The following is a 15,264-nucleotide window of genomic DNA, read 5'->3' as shown; positions in this document are numbered from 1 at the left end:
TACCACAGCCGACGGTTTGGAAAATCTTACGGAAAAGGCTAAAGCAGAAGCCTTACCGTTTACAATTGCTACAAGCCCTGACACCCGATGACAAAGTCAAACGCTTTGAATTTTCGGCGCGGTTGCAACAGCTCATGGAAGAGGATGCGTTCAGTGCGAAACTTGTTTTCAGTGATGAAGCAACATTTTTTTCTTAATGGTGAAGTGAACAGACACAATGTGCGAATCTGGGCGGTAGAGAATCCTCACGCATTCGTGCAGCAAATTCGCAATTCACCAAAAGTTAACGTGTTTTGTGCAATCTCACGGTTTAAAGTTGACGGCCCCATTTTCTTCTGCGAAAAAAACGTTACAGGACACGTGTATCTGGACATGCTGGAAAATTGGCTCATGCCACAACTGGAGACCGACAGCGCCGACTTCATCTTCCAACAGGATGGTGCTCCACCGCACTTCCATCATGATTTTCGGCATTTCTTAAACAGGAGATTGGAAAACCGATGGATCGGTCGTGGTGGAGATCATGATCAGCAATTCATGTCATGGCCTCCACGCTCTCCCGACTTAACCCCATGCGATTTCTTTCTGTGGGGTTATGTGAAAGATTCAGTGTTTAAACCTCCTCTACCAAGAAACGTGCCAGCACTGCGAGCTCGCATCAACGATGCTTTCGAACTCATTGATAAGGAATTGCTGCGCCGAGTGTGGGAGGAACTTGATTATCGGCTTGATGTCTGCCGAATCACTAAAGGGGCACATATCGAACATTTGTGAATGCCTAAAAAAAACCTTTTTGAGTTTTTGTATGTGTGTGCAAAGCATTGTGAAAATATCTCAAATAATAAAGTTATTGTAGAGCTGTGAAATCGCTTCAATCATTTGTAATAACCCTGTACATGCACCGGTCGAGTCATCATCCTTTCCGGATGGTTGGGGCACGTTAGCTAACCAGACGTAGCGTCCGGTGGTAACGCCAAGGCTACGGCAGACGTCACGGAGTGGAAGCGGCAGCGTAATACACGTGATGCGTGCGGACGAAATTACTTCCTCCGCGAGCACTCTAAATGTCAGTCTGCGTGTGTGGGCAAAGGATGTCGCTCCAGAAGTAAGGCCCATGACTCACGTCGTCATATTCGTCAGTGGTAAAGGGCATCACACTACGACGCATACAGAGGCTCAGATTTTATTTTTTGTGATGAGTGTGATTCGAAACGATATGACGTAGAAGCGACCTCTACACTCATCTTTCCAAAGAACGTGACTCGTATGCTTATCGATCTTCCCTAAAATTGCCCTTGGGGATCACGTGGTGATGTTTCAAGTCAAGAAGGGCCAATGATAAATCCTCTGAGCAGCCGTTCCGGCGTAAGCGATCTCGTTGCCGCACTGAAACTAAAATTGAGACAATAAAATGGATCTGCGCAATACATAAAAAACGAGCTTCACAAATTGGGCAAGTGACACACACACATTGGTACACGTCTGGGCCTTATGCGATCAGTTATTCGGCTTGACATTGATTGATAGAGTTGTTGGATGCCCTCCTGAGCGACATCGCGAAAAAGTCTGTCCAATTGGCGCCATAGATTGCCAAATCCGGAAATGGTTAGAGAACTCTGCCCATAATGCTCCAGACTTTCTCAGTTACAGAGAGATCCGGTGAGCATGTTTGCCAAGTTAGGGTTCGACAAGCACGATGACAATTGGTAGACAGTCGCCGTGTGCTGACGGGCGTTACTTCGCTGAAATGTAAGCACAGGATGGCTTGCTATAAAGGGCAGCCAAACGGGGTGCAAAATATCCTCTACGTAAACCGTGCTGTAAGGATATCGCGGATGACAACGAAACTGGTGCTGCTATGAAATGAATGGCACATCAGACTATCGCTACAAGCGATCGGGCCGTACGGCAGGCGACAGTCAGGTTGGTACCCCAATGCCCTCCGATGCGTCTCCAGACACGTCATCTCTGGTCGTCGGGGCTCAGTTTGAAGCAGAACTCATCACTGAAGACAATTCTACTCAAGTCAATGACACTTCAGACCGAAGACGTATCTGGCGACGCCCCCGATAGCGGTGGGATACCAACCTGACCCCTCATCGTGTTGCCCTTTATGGCAAGCCATCCTAGGCTTACATTTCAGAAAGATAATGCTCGCCCGCTCACGGCGAGAGTTTCTACTGCTTGTCATTGTGCTTGCCAAATCCTACTTCGGACAGCAAAGTTGCCGGATCTTTATCTTTCCCCAGTGGAGAACATTTGGAGCATTAAGGGCACGGACCTCCAGCGACCTCTGGATTTTGACCATCTGTCACGCCGGTTGGATAGAATTTGGCACGGTATCGCTCAGAGGACATTCAACACCTCTATCGATCAATGCGAAGCCGAATAACTAATGATGTAAGGGCCACATGTGGACCAACGCGTTATTGACTTTCTCAATTCGTGAAACTCTTTGTCTTGAATAAATCATGCAATTGTTTTTTAATTCTAACCATTTGTTTGTCTGTTCATGTACATCACATCTACCGATTTCCGTCCCATTCGGGTAATTACTTCGTGGTGTGTCTTTTTTTAATTGTCTTCGGGTGCGCAACGTAATTGACAAGGAGGTGGTTATATTAAACTTTCTTTTAGTGTGAATTACAGTGAATGAAACTACTTTGTAAAATCACTTATTTTAAATTCTATTTCTTAACGCCTCTCATGTTCCAATGGCAAGGTGCTAAAATATAAACAAATAAAAATTTTGGTTTTCTTTCGGTTTCTTTTGTTCAAAACAGTACCAACGAAACTTTCAATTCGCATAAAGTAGGTGCTTGCATCTTCTTTACTATTAGAACTCCTCCTTACGCTAAGCAGACTCACTTACTTCAGTTCTAACCATCCAAGTTTCCCGTCATATATCCAGAAAAGAAAAACTGCGTGAATATTACAAGTTTGTCGTACTTCTGATATATGTTTTTCTTTCCATGTCCAGCGACGTTTTTTATCCGAAAATATTTAGTACGGTCGAGTGACGGAACCAAACAGAGCGAGAGACAGAAAAAAACATATATATTATTGATCTTGTAATTAATCTTCCTCAAGACATTTAAGTCTCATCTTTATCTACGACAGTGATGGAAGGTCTTCTTGGTAACCAGGCAGGAATGCTGACCATTACACCACCGCAGCACTATGGCTAATGTTGCTGCATCGACTGTTGAGGAGAGCACTGGACGTGGGTAATCCGAGCAGCAATGTTAGCCATGGTGCTGCCAGCGTTCCTGCCTAGTAAACAAGGAGACCCAGGTTCAAGTTCCAGCTGCGGCATAAGTCTTAAATCATTTCTTCACATTCCCTCTTTATCGTATATATGTATTATTATTTAAGGAATATAAGAACATATAAAAGACTCACGTGAAAGAGTACTCAGCTGCAAGCTAATATTCTACATATTCTGTAAAGAATCGAGAGGTCCTCTTCTTTTGCTTGTGCGTTTGTCCCGCATCGGGGCGGTGTCGGCAGGACTATTTACGAATTTGGCATTGTTAACATAAAGGGTGGCTAGTGCCCTTCCTGTCGTCACCTTGCTGCCCCTCAGGACCGAGTAAGTGTGTCCCATATACCTGTGTACCCCAATTGTCTTCCCACGGAGTTAACGCGTCCGACGGTCTCCATCCGGGGCTGGCACTCCAACTCCCCGTCACGGAAGCGGCGCCTTAGCACGCACAGGCATCCGGACAGGTTAACGACTGCAGAGTTGCTTCACGGAGTAAGCAGTTTCCATAAGCTGTTTCAGGTTTCAGCAGGGATATCATAGTTATCAGCGTAAGTAAGAGCACGCTTATCGATGAGTTCACACGCTTTCGAGTTCACATGCTTTCCTGCCTGTACTTAACTGTTGCCTATACGAATTCCCAGAGCGATAAAGTGAGCGTGCAGTGGGAAAACAGTTCGAAGTTGGGCTCTCACGTCAGAACGAGAAAATACATTGCATTCTGCAATTTTATTAGATAAACTAAGTAATTAGTTGTGCCGAAACATGTAAATGAGATGGTTTTTTTTGTGAGACACGGGTTACTAAATCACGCCGACTGAGCTAAAATTTTGCAGGAATGTAATTTGCCCGGGTCAAACACAGGCCTACTGGTGTGTTCAGACTATCCATCACTCGACGATGGCGGTCATTCATATGATGTCACAATTGAGAACGTTTCAATTTTCTTTCAAGAAGACTGTTAGAAGGCTGTATGACTGGATAGTACGTGATCCTCAAAATAAATTCAATGCGATATACAGTATATGCAAGGACGATTCATATTATGAAATTATAGTAACGAAATTCAAGAAAAATTAAGGAATGATGACAAATCATACTTCTGAAAAGTAACATTATATGCTTAAGAAGCGTGTGGTGAGTCACCAAATAATTAAAAAAAGTGTATCTTACATGCTTCCTGTTTACGTCGTCTCAGCATTTACTGATGCAGAATATTAGATGACTGTAAACAAGTGGGAAGAGAGATCCAGAGTTTAAAGACATTTAAACAAAAAAGTGGTTTTTCATTTATTTAAGTATAAGTTTATAATCTATAATCAGTTACTACGCTTTGTAAACCAACCAAAACTCCATATATAATGCTAGAAGTCCGAAATTGGTATTTAATAAATACAGATTCTATCAATGCTTCATTTTAGAAATTCGTTCATCTTATAGGCGCTGTACAGGGATTATATATGAGTAACAAAACACAAATAAAAATAGTAGGCAGCGGACATAAAGTGGCTGAAATAAACCGAGGAGTTAGACAAGGGTGTCCCGTCTCATCCACTCTTTTCAGTATGTATATCGACGATGGAACCAAAACTTGGGTACAGACAATAGAACACTTTAAAATTAACGATGTCGATGTTAGTAGACTACTTTTAGCTGACGACCAAGCAGTTGTTAGAATGAAAATGACTTACAAAAAGCTGTCTTTGATTTAAGTAAAATAGCCAAAGAATGCAATCTGAAAGTCTCCATCACAAAGAGAAAATCAGTGATATTTTTAGGACCCCAGCCCATGCCAGTTAAAATTTTAACTTGCAAGCAGAGCATAGAGCAAGGTAATACATTTCAGTATTTATGGTGTATTATTACAAACAGAGCAAAACAATGAAATACCAAGTAAGTTATACCTGTATAACTGTTTCTATCGGACTTTACGCATAACACTGGGGAATAACGTCCACATAGATACACACGTTCTGTTATGTTATGGCTATACCAGCATTGCTCTATGGTTGGGTAAACTGCACGTTCAAGAAGAGAGATGAAAAGAGAACAGAAGCATGTGTAATGAATTTCCTTAGGTACGTGGCTGGATATACGTAATTTTATGTTTAAAAGAGAAATGATGACATCTGAGCTGAACTGAATATGCAAAACATAATTGACATAATAAAACAATATCAGTTAAGAGAGAAATAACATACACAGGGTGAGTCACTAATTATTACCACGTAGAATAACTGCGTAATTATGACAGGAGCTGAGAAGTTTGTGACACAAAAGTTGTATGGGACAAGGGGGGGCCATAATATGATGCTGGTTTTTTGTTGCTAGGTGGGGTCGTGTCAGAGATATTAAAGTCAACTTTGTTTTTTTAAATGGGATGCTATAGTTTGGTACATACACTCCTGGAAATTGAAATAAGAACACCGTGAATTCATTGTCCCAGGTAGGGGAAACTTTATTGACACATTCCTGGGGTCAGATACATCACATGATCATACTGACAGAACCACAGGCACATAGACACAGGCAACAGAGCATGCACAATATCGGCACTAGTACAGTGTATATCCACCTTTCGCAGCAATGCAGGCTGCTATTCCCCCATGGAGACGATCGTAGAGATGCTGGATGTAGTCCTGTGGAACGGTTTGCCATGCCATTTCCACCTGGCGCCTCAGTTGGACCAGCGTTCGTGCTGGACGTGCAGACCGCGTGAGACGACGCTTCATCCAGTCCCAAACATGCTCAATGGGGGACAGATCCGGAGATCTTGCTGGCCAGGGTAGTTGACTTACACCTTCTAGAGCACGTTGGGTGGCACGGGATACATGCGGACGTGCATTGTCCTGTTGGAACAGCAAGTTCCCTTGCCGGTCTAGGAATGGTAGAACAATGGATTCGATGACGGTTTGGATGTATCGTGCACTATTCAGTGTCCCCTCGACGATCACCAGTGGTGTACGGCCAGTGTAGGAGATCGCTCCCCACACCATGATGCCGGATGTTGGCCCTGTGTGCCTCGGTCGTATGCAGTCCTGATTGTAGCGCTCACCTGCACGGCGCCAAACACGCGTACGACCATCATTGGCACCAAGGCAGAAGCGACTCTCATCGCTGAAGACGACACGTCTCCATTCGTCCCTCCATTCACGCCTGTCGCGACACCACTGGAGGCGGGCTGCACGATGTTGGGGCGTGAGCGGAAGACGGCCCAACGGTGTGCGGGACCGTAGCCCAGCTTCATGGAGACGGTTGCGAATGGTCCTCGCCGATACCCCAGGAGTAACAGTGTCCCTAATTTGCTGGGAAGTGGTGGTGCGGTCCCCTACGGCACTGCGTAGGATCCTACAGTCTTGGAGTGCATCCGTGCGTCGCTGCAGTCCGGTCCCAGGTCGACGGGCACGTGCACCTTCCGCCGACCACTGGCGACAACATCGATGTACTGTGGAGACCTCACGCCCCACGTGTTGAGCAATTCGGCGGTACGTCCACCCGGCCTCCCGCATGCCCACTATACGCCCTCGCTCAAAGTCCGTCAACTGCACATTCGGTTCACGTCCACGCTGTCGCGGCATGCTACCAGTGTTAAAGACTGCGATGGAGCTCCGTATGCCACGGCAAACTGGCTGACACTGACGGCGGCGGTGCACAAATGCTGCGCAGCTAGCGCCATTCGACGGCCAACACCGCGGTTCCTGGTGTGTCCGCTGTGCCGTGCGTGTGATCATTGCTTGTACAGCCCTCTCGCAGTGTCCGGAGCAAGTATGGTGGGTCTGACACACCGGTGTCAATGTGTTCTTTTTTCCATTTCCAGGAGTGTATAATAAACACATAACAGAGACTGTAGTTATCAATAATATATTTTTCCTCACTATGGAACAGTCTGCCAACGATGGGATAACCTTTTCGATTCCGTGACTGTAGAAATCACGTCGTTTTGAGGCGAAGAACTCGTCAAGCCCTGTTCGGAGCGCATTTTCACTCGGAAAGGAAGTTCCTTGATGAGAAAGGTGAAAATCTGAGAGCGCAAGATCAGCTCAATAAGGTGACTGAGGGATGACTTCCCACCCAAACTCCTGTATAATGTCTTTTGTTAAGTCTAGTTTACACGACGACATTGGGTTGCGCCACTCCTTGCGTGGAATGAGTTGCACGTAAGTGGTTTCATACATGACTGTAAACACGGCGACACCAGTATACACTTCAGTTTCGTCGTTTTGTGGGTCCCGAGTCGTGTCTGAAATGAAAGTTTTGGTAGCTGCACATCGCACGAGTTGAGATGGAGTTAAAGTTTGTTGCGTGGAATCGCTGAATAAGAAAAAAATAAGAAACGTATTTAGATTCGTGACTGGATGTAGAAAAGACATCTGCTCGGTTGCTCAGAATCCTTGCTGAAATAATTTATAACGGAAGATCCCAGAAGTTCTTTTAATTATCTTAGAATGTCACCAGAAATGTTCACGTTTCTTCTAAATAGAGTTAACTATACGAATAAAGGTACTGTAATGCATGAAGCACTGTCGCCAGAACTGAAATTAAATATCATATTACGTGCATTACAATCGAGAACACTCGCCATGCTTTAAGGTACCAATAATTATTAACATTAACAGTAATAATTATTAACATTAGCAGCAATAATTATTCGAAACAGGCCGCATTAAGAAGAGAACGGTTTGCAGACTACTGTCTTGAAGAGAGATCTTTGCAGTGGCAATATTTCAAAATTCTAACATATGTGAATGGGGAGCACTGCAACGAAGTTTTAAATACACTAATATTGAATCAGCTTCTTGAATTTGCATAGCCTTGCCTCCTGTCAACAATTTTCCTTAAGAAAGAGTTGGCCAATTCGAACGATGGGATTTCAGTCTTGTAGACGAGATCATTACCACAGCTAGAACTACACTTGCTTGCATTTTTCTTAATTCAGTTGTATATGTGCTCCTAACTCAATAAATTTTGCCCTGCAGCTCAGATATTGTTAAGCCATCTATGTTGTCAGCGGCAGCAATATGTTGTTTATTTTTGTAATCAGCATTACTGAAATCCCACAAACACCTATGCAAAACATAGATATCCAAAACGCGAATGTTATTCTCCATTCCCCACTTCATATTTCAGTTTGTCTACACTCTACGAACACACATAACCTCAAAACTCATGCAACTAGTGTCGCTAAAGTTGGAACACGCCGAAAGTGTTTAGCTTCACCAACGAGGTGCGCAAACGCGCGGCGCGCATGCGCAGTGGCCGGTAGCGCAGTTGCCTGCAACCTAGTGTCGCCGAGTAAACTAGGCTTAGTGTAGCAGAATGCGGGCGGGCGTTATCATGGAGTACAATTACTTCATGCAGTCTTCCCAGTCGTTGTTCTTGGACAGCGACTGCAAGACGTCTGAGTTTTTTAGAATAAATGTCAGCATTTATGGTCATACCCCGGGGAAACAACATAAAGTCGCTGCCCCACCGGATGTATGACGTGGTTGATACGTGCAGGTCATTGTACAGGGGTTTCTGCTTTGTTTGGGATCAACCAATACTTTCGTTTTCTTATGTTAGTATAAGGACACCATTTCTCGTCACCAGTAAAGATACACAATGTGAATGGTCGGTGTGGACCACGAGCCAGTTGATGACGAGCAAGCAATAATTCACATATTGCCACCCACTGACTTTTGTGACTTTAGCTTAGAGTGTGCAGTTCCCATACACCCCATTTCCGAACTTTACCAATGCATGAAAATGTCGCACAGTGGTGGAGTGATCGCAGATTTCGAGTACAATGACGTGGATCGGGTTGTGGATTAATGCATCTAAACGATCTTCACCAATCTCTGAACGAGAAGAGTCACTAAGGTCAAAACGAGCCTTCTTAAATTGAGAAAATCATTTTCTTGACGTTCTCTGTCCAATTCCATTATTCCTACATATTGTTTAAGTGTATTTGGCTGCATCTGCTGCTTTCATCCCTATATTGAACTCAAATAGAAGAATATGTCGAAGATGGTCCGATTTCTCCATTTGGCACTCCATTTAATAGCGTCTACAGTTCCACTCATTATCTCCAAAGGGCAAAATAACAATGTGATAACTGAAATAGCAACAGTGAACTACAAATAAAAAATGGCGATCAATAAATAAATCCGTAACGTCCGCAAAACAGAAATGCTAAGAACTTATGCACCAACCTAATACGTCTTGATGATGTGTGTGTGCTGACGCCGCCCTTATTGCAAGGTGCCGTGTTCAAACAGCTCCACGTAAATTATTTGACGAAAACTCAGGCACCTGTCGCACCTCAACCGACCAGCTAAATCACCCGATCTTCTTGCCTTAGAGAACGCGTGGGTCTGGGTGGAACAGCGGATGAAAAGTAGCAATACACACCTCCGCAGTTTGATAGTTCAAGTGACTTGAGTTGTGTACGACATACCCGATGAAACCTTGTACTCTCCCTCCTCTCCGCGTCGAGGTTATCATCACTGTGGGCTGGTATGTCATACGATGTTACCGTGACAGATTTTTTCCAAGTTAATCATATTCTTTGTTTGCTCGTCATAACCACAGAGAGTCTAGTGCAATACAATCCCCTCTGTGTCAAAAAAGTAAAATCGTATTTGAAAGAAAGGAAAGAAAGTCAGAGTTACCGTTCCAGTGACGTTGAGATACCAGAATCTGAGCACTTGTTCAGTTGGACAACAGAGAGAGAAGACATGAGCCGTGATCATTATAGAAGGGTCAACCACGTTGCAATTGATTTATGAGATAAGTGGAATGTTTTAATCAGTCGCCCTGAAACTTAAAAACCTGTTTGAATTTATTTTATTTGTTTGAGATTCTGAGTCCTGTCAAACTACTGGTATGTGGTGGGGGCGTAAAGTAGCTAGAAGTAGACAAAGGAAATCTAACTGCGAAATAACAGAAGTACAACGTTGGTGTTTGTCAGGAAGTGTCTCTTCTGATGAATGAAGCGTCCAGAGAGATGTAAAGTTCTGAATAAAATTCATAACTGATAGAAAACAGCAAACTCATTCTTTGAATAAGAACAACGCAACTCTAATTTCCCTGTGTAGTAGTGAGGCTCAACACAGAATTATTAAATCTGCATAAATACCCCTCAAGCCACCGTACGGCGTGTGGCGGCGCGTACCTTTTACCACTATGTCATTTCCTTTCCTGTTCCACTCTCAAATAGAGAGGGGGGAACGAGACTGTTTATATTCCCCCTTATGATCCCTAATTTCTCTTGTCTTAATGATCCTTAAGCGAAATGTCCATTTAGGGTAATAGAATCGTTCTACAGTTAGCTTCAAACTCCTGTTCTCTAAATTTTCGCAACATTGTTCACCGAAAAGAACAAAGGCTTCCCTCCAGGGATCCTAATTTGAATTTCCGAAGCATCTCTGTAATACTTACGTGTTGTTCAAACCTACCGATAACAAATCTAGTAGAGCGTATCTAAACCCCTTTGATGTCTTCTTTTAATGTGAGCTATTGCGGAGTCCAAACATTCTAGCAGTGTCAAAGAATAGGTCGCACTAGCGTTCTACAAAATTCTTCCAATAAACTAAAGTCGACCATTCGCCTTCCCTCCTGCAATCGTCGCATGTGAAAGGGGGCTGTACAATTTGAAATGACGATTTTCAGTAAGTTTTGGCCATAAATGTGAAGGAAGGCGCGAATTTGATAAATGTACTCGTTGTTGTTGTTGTGGTCTTCAGTCCTGAGACTGGTTTGATGCAGCTCTCCATGCTACTCTATCCTGTGCAAGCTTCTTCATCTCCCAGTACCTACTGCAACCTATATCCTTCTGAATCTGCTTAGTGTATTCATCTCTTGGTCTACCTCTACGAATTTTACCCTCCACGCTGCCCTCCAATACTAAACTGGTGATCCCTTGATGCCTCAGAACATGTCCTACCAACCGATCCCTTCTTCTAGTCAAGTTGTGCCACAAACTCCTCCCCAGTTCTATTCAATACCTCCTCATTAGTTATGTGATCTACCCATCTAATTTTCAGCATTCTCCTGTAGCACCGCATCTCGAAAGCTTCTATTCACTTCTTGTCCAAACTATCTATCGTCCATGTTTCACTTCCATACATGACTACACTCCATACAAATACTTTCAGACACGACTTCCTGATACTTAAATCTATACTCGACGTTAACAATTTTCTCTTCTTCAGAAACGCTTTCCTTGACATTGCCAGTCTACATTTTATATCCTCTCTACTTCGACCATCATCAGTTATTTTGCTCCCCAAATAGCAAAACCCCTTTACTACTTTAAGTGTCTCATTTCCTAATCTAATTCCCTCAGCATCACCCGACTTAATTCGACTAGATTCCATTATCCTCGTTTTGCTTTCGTTGATGTTCATCTGATACCATCCTTTCAAGACAGTGTCCATTCCGTTCAACTGCTCTTCCAAGTCCTTTACTGTCTCTGACATAATTACAATGTCATCGGCGAACCTCAAAGTTTTTATTTCTTCTCCATGGATTTTAATACCTACTTCGAACTTTTCTTTTGTTTCTTTTATTGCTTGCTCAATATATAGATTGAATAACATTGGGGATAGGCTACAACCCTGTCTCACTCCCTTCCCAACCAATGCTTCCCTTTCATACCCCTCGACTCTTATAAATGCCATCTGCTTTCTGTAAAAATTGTAAATAGCCTTTCGCTCCCTGTATTTTACCCCTGCCACCTTCGGAATTTGAAAAGAGAGTATTCCAATCAACATTGTTCAAAGCTTTCTCTAAGTCTACAAACGCTAGAAACGTAGGTTTGCCTTTCCTTAATCTTTCTTCTAAGATAAGTCGCAGGGTCAGTATTGCCTCACGTGTTCCAACATTTCTACGGAATCCAAACTGATCTTCCCCGAGGTCGGCTTCTATCAGTTTTTCCATTCGTCTGTAAAGAATTCGCGTTAGTATTTTGCAGCTGTGGCTTATTAAACTGATAGTTCGGTAATTTTCACATCTGTCAACTCCTTGTCCACAAGAACATCGTCCTTGTATAGACCCTCTATATACTCCTTCCACCTTTCTGCTTTCCCTTCTTTGCTTAGAACTGGGTTTCCATCTGAGCTCTTGATATTCATGCAAGTGGTTCTCTTTTCTCCAAAGCTCTCTTTAATTTTCCTGTAGGCAGTAACTATCTCACACCTAGTGATATGCACCTCTACATCTATAAATCTGTCCTCTAGCCCTCCCTGCTTATCTATTTTGCACTCCCTGTCGACCCCATTTTTGAGACGTTTGTATTCCTTTTTGCCTGCTTCATTTACTGCACTTTTTATATTTTCTCCTTTCATCAATTAAATTCAATATCTCTTCTGTTGCCCAAGCATTTATATTAGATCTCGTCTTTTTACCTACTTTACCCTCTGCTACCTTCACTATTCCATCTCTCAAAGCTACCCATTCTTCTTCTACTGTATTTCTTTCCCCCATACTTGTCAATCGTTCCCTAATGCTCTCCCTGTAGCTCTCTACAACCTCTGGTTCTTTCAGTTTATCCAAGTCCCATCTCCTCAAATTCCCACCTTTTTGCAGTTTCTTCAGTATACAGTTCATAACAGTGGTCATACAGTGGTCAGAGTCCACATCTGCTCCTGGAAATGTCTTACAATTTAAAACCTGGTTCCTGAATCTCTGTCTTACCATTACATAATCTATCTGAGACCTTCCAGTATCTCCAGGGTTGTTTCATGTATACAACCTTCTTTCATGATTCTTGAACCAAGTGTTAGCTACGATTAAGTTATGCTCTGTGCAAAGTTCTACCAGGCAGCTTCCACTTTCATTCCTTACTCCCATTCCATATTCACCTACTACGTTTCCTTCTCTCCCTTTTCCTACTCTCGAATTCCAGTCACCCATGACTATTAAACTTTCGTCTGTCTTCACTACCTGAATAATTTCTTTTATCTCATCATACATTTCATAAATTTCTTCGTCATCTGCAGAGCTAGTTGGCATATAAACTTGTACTACTGTAGTAGGCGTGGGCTTCGTGTCTATCTACGCTGTTTGTAGTAGCTTACCCGCACTCCTATTTTTTTATTCATTATTAAACCTACTCCTGCATTACCCCTATTTGATTTTTTTTATAACCCTGTATTCACCTGACCAAAAGTCTTGTTACTCCTGCCACCGAACGTCACCAATTCCCACTATATCTAACTTTAACCTAGCCACTTCCCTTTTTAAATTTTTTAAGCCACCAGCCCCATTAAGGGATGTGACATTCCACGCTCCGATCCGTAGAACGCCAGTTTTATTTCTTCTGATAACAACGTCCTCCTGAGTAGTCCCCGCCCAGAGATCCGAATGGGAGACTATTTTACCTCCAGAATATTTTACCCAAGAAGACGCCATCATCATTTAACCATACAGTAAAACTGCATGCCCTTGGGAAAAATCACGGCTGTAGTTTCCCCTTGCTTTCAGCCGTTCGCAGTACCAGCACAGCAAGGCTGCTTTGGTTAGTGTTACAAGGCCAGATCAGTCAATCATCCAGACTGTTGCCCCTGCAACTACTGAAAAGGCTGCTTCAGGAACCACACGTTTGTCTGGCCTCTCAACAGATACCTTTCCGTTGTGGTTGCACCTACAGTACGGCTATCTGTATCGCTGAGGCACGCAAGCCTCCCCACCAACTGCAAGGTCCGTGTTTCATATATACACAGTTTAAGCGAATGTGAAATATAAACTTTCTTCTCTTTTACCTTGCTTGTGAGCAGAGCTCCTTATGGCTACAATGAGCCCCGCATTATTAATTTGTAATGTCGGCTACTAAACATCGCTTACATTTCACACTAATAAGAATAGAGACTACGTACAGATCCTGTTATGCTGCAGCTGTATTGCAGTCGCTGTGACTTTCTAGAACGAAGATGACGAAACGCGGAACAGTGCAGGTCAGACAGACGGGCCCTGATTGCTTTCTGCGAACACCGGCGGTGATAGTGAAAGTGTTGGCGGGCGCGGCTTTGTGTGTCCTCGGTCTCGGAGCCTAGGTCATATTAGCGCAGAGAGAAACCACACTCAAGGCTGCCGCGTTTAACGCTTGGAAGTTGGCGCGCATGCCGTTCATTCTAGCGATGTGTTTACTCCATTAGTGCCTTCCTTGCAGATTACTTCACATGCTCATCTCCCTTTGTATCAATGCACTTGTTGCCATCTTGATTAGTGAAATCAGTGACGAATCATTGCGTTATTGATTATTGTGGGAGCACTAGCGTTCGGACTGCTGCGGTCCGACAATAGGGTCTGTCAAAACCACGTATTCACTGCCATTGTCAGTTTCGCAGTTGAGGTACGGGCGCAGCGTCTGTAGTAATCGGCTATGGAATTTGTCGCGTCCACAAAGTGTCCTTCTAAGGCTAACTGCAACTTTTGGGTCGCTTCTAACAGATACCTTTTCAGTTACACTGAACATTTCTCTCGTAGACATTAGGGCCAGTTATATACAGACGTTTTACGGAAATGAATCACGACAAATTCTAGAGTCTCACGGATGTCAAATTACCGGTAAGACACTGCTAAAACATATTGTAATCTGATTGTAAACGCATAAATGATGACCGATTTTACACCTCTGTCGCACAGCAGATAAAAAGTTAAACTTTAGTTTTTACTTTTTCTTAGGTTTGTTTTCTCACTTGTCTAGATATTCTGTATAATACTTTCAAAAGTGTAATATACTGGGTGGCCCACTTAAACGTTTCAGCTCAGATATCTCTGGAACAACACTACATAGTGGAAAACGACTTCCACCGGTATGAATTTAAGACAGGGGCTCATGAAAATAAATAGTATGAGATATTCTAAAATGTAAGCAGATATTATTTTCAACACAAACTTATGTTTTTTAAATGGACACCTCGCATTATTTCTTACACAATAAATAACGTGAAAAATAACAAAAATAATGGCGTCGGTTACATCTACATACGTCAATTACATCCCGAGAAATTGCACAGCAA

Source organism: Schistocerca piceifrons, chromosome 1 (genome assembly GCF_021461385.2).
Source record: "Schistocerca piceifrons isolate TAMUIC-IGC-003096 chromosome 1, iqSchPice1.1, whole genome shotgun sequence".
NCBI lineage: Eukaryota > Metazoa > Arthropoda > Insecta > Orthoptera > Acrididae > Schistocerca > Schistocerca piceifrons.
This window is presented reverse-complemented; position numbering follows the sequence as displayed.